The sequence below is a fragment of the Capsicum annuum genome, chromosome 2 (assembly GCF_002878395.1).
Source record: "Capsicum annuum cultivar UCD-10X-F1 chromosome 2, UCD10Xv1.1, whole genome shotgun sequence".
Taxonomy (NCBI): domain Eukaryota; kingdom Viridiplantae; phylum Streptophyta; class Magnoliopsida; order Solanales; family Solanaceae; genus Capsicum; species Capsicum annuum.
The window spans coordinates 135,596,682-135,599,567 of NC_061112.1; positions in this window are offsets into that span (position 1 = coordinate 135,596,682).

Sequence of the window (2,886 nt, forward strand, 5' to 3'; positions counted from 1 at the left end):
TTCATCCACTGCACGGATTATGATAAGTTTTTTTTTTTTATTTCCCAAAGGTATCCCCATAGCCGGCAGCCATGAGACTAATCCTCCGTTCCTTGGTCAACACATTTTTGCGGTAGAAAACTGGCTACAGAATTTGCTCCATTCGTCAGAGGCAGAGATCAAATCCCCCGACCTCCTGTTTAAGTGACATAGCACTGAACCACTATACCAACTTTCGTGGTTGATTATGACAAAGTTACTAACATCATCCCGCGATGAAACTTTCTGAGGTTGATGCATCTACTTATTAAAAGGAAAACGAATATGGTTGCAAAACAAAAGTGTACCGATTTAAAAAGTGTGGAGGATATTTTAGTAAATAAATAATTTTTTATAAAAGATATTATGTTTAATACATCTATAATCTATATCTATATTTATAATATATTAAAAGTGTGAAGATCCTTGAAAAAGTGATTTAAACTTTTTACCCTTCATTAAAAGTCTTCACAATTAGGAGTGTACAAATCGAACCGTTAAGTCAAAGCGCACCGATGAATCAAACCAAACCAAGGAAAAAAAGATTTATGGTTTAGTTTGATTGGTTTGGTGTTAGCAAAAAAAAAACGATCATTATTGTTTTGGTTTGGTATTAGCAAAAATAAAATCAAATCGAACTCAAACCGAACCGACGTAATACATCTATAATTTTAATTTTTTTACACGTAAAAAAATACTACTTATAATCTACTTTCTAATTACTTTTATTATTTTTTTATATTTAGAAAATAAATGTATATTCTTGGGCTTTAATTATAGTATTTTTCCATTAATAACAAATTAATACAAAGCCCAATGTTAATAAAAAAACCTAAAACTCTTCAATTATTTCATTTTTTACATTTTACTATTCAAGTTTTCAGAGAATTTTCATTACTTCCTCATCTTACTTTCATCTTACTTTTCTCATTCGTCAAATTGTGATTTAGGTTTGTTTCTCTTCTTTCTCTCTTTTTTTTTTTATGGAATTATGTTATAATTAATTACTTTATGGAGTTGAGATTTTAATAAGTTGTCTCTAATTCTTCGTTATTTTGTATGCTCGCATTTTATGTGAAGCGAACTTTCAGACAAGCTACTGTGGCTAGTGACTTGAAAATTGAACTATTTGGGTATCCACATAATATTTCTTTGAGAGATAATAGTTTAGACGTCTTAGTAATTTGCCAACTTAATTTTTATTGAAACTACACAATGACCATTGTTTTTTTTAAAAATCTTTTTAGTGAAAACATTTAATTTTTTTCTTTAATCACATTATAATTGTAAAAAAGACTAGAAAATCGAAAAAACGAAAAAACCCGACTAAAATCGAAATAAAAAAAATGATTGTATATTGATTTGATTTGGTTTATAGATTTGGAAAACTAATATTATTGGTTTGGTTATATTTTAATAAAAAATCAAACCAACCCGACCTATGTACATCCCTATCCACAATAGATAAAATGATCATTTTATTATTTTCGTAGAATTATTATTTAATTATATTTATTATATTCTAACAAGGAGTCCTAAAATATATGGTAAGTTTTAAAAATTAAGAAATATACTAAAATATGGTACATTAAAATATATGGTAAAAGTTATTAGAAAAATTAATAATTATTAAGTCCTAAAATATATGATAAATGAAGAGGAAAAATTTGAAAAAGAAGTACACGTTCAAACGGAAAAAAGGAAGAATGAAATAAGTACATAACTTATTATTATTATTCTATTATTGTTGTTGTAAGTTTTTTATTTAATTTTTTGTTATTATTTGACAATATATTTTTCATAAATTATAAATTAAATATTTTTATAAGATTTTTTAAAATTAAAGAGTTCTACAATATGGTATGAGATATTAAGAGAATTAATAACTAAAAGAATTACTAGTAATTTGCACTTTTTGTCTTTCATTATATGACGGAAATTATTTTTTTTTATTTTTTAATTTATTATTTAATTATTTTTATTATATTAACTAAACTCCTAAAATATATGAGACTGCTAAAATATATGGAAAGAAAATCAATTAATAATTCTTCTTTATTTTTAAATAGAAAAATACTCCTAAAATATGATACAAAAAATAATCCTAAAATAGGACTCTATTAAAGATATACTTCTATGAATATTGAGATGCACATTAAACTATCGAAGAAATCGATTTACTTATTGAAAAAATACGATTGATGTTCATCTAACCTGATTCAGTTGCATGTCTAGATTGATGGATGCTTAATTTTCTAACCCTCAACTTCTTAACTGTTTTTGTCATCGTAATAGAATTCAACGTGTGTGCATATATATATTTTCTTTGTTTTCATTCAAGTCATTTTTTAGGATCAAAATTTTTGCTCTGACAAAATATTATTTTCATCAAAATTGAAGCTTTGTGATCACTATTTTATTATTTTGTTGTAATTTACAGGTGGCAGAGGAATGTCGGTCGGCTTTGAGAATTTTTAGATAAAAGTTAGTTTTAATTGTATTATATTTATATCTTTATTTTGAGAATTTTTTAAATTGTATTGTATTTATATCTTTATTTTGAGAATTTTTTTTATGTACAAATTAAGTTTAGTTGTATTATTTTGATATCTCTATTTTGTATTATTTTTTATAGTTACAGGTGGTAGATGAGTATCAGACGACTTTGAGAAAATTTTTGTGTAAAGGTTAGATTTAATTATATTATTTTGATATCTCATTGTATTATTTTGTTGTAGTTTACAGGTGGTAGATGAATGTCGATCGACTTCGATATTTTTTTTTATAAAGGTTAAGTTTAATTAAATAAATTTTCTAAAAGATGTTGAATTTAATTATTGTATTCACCATCTTTATTATTTAAATAAA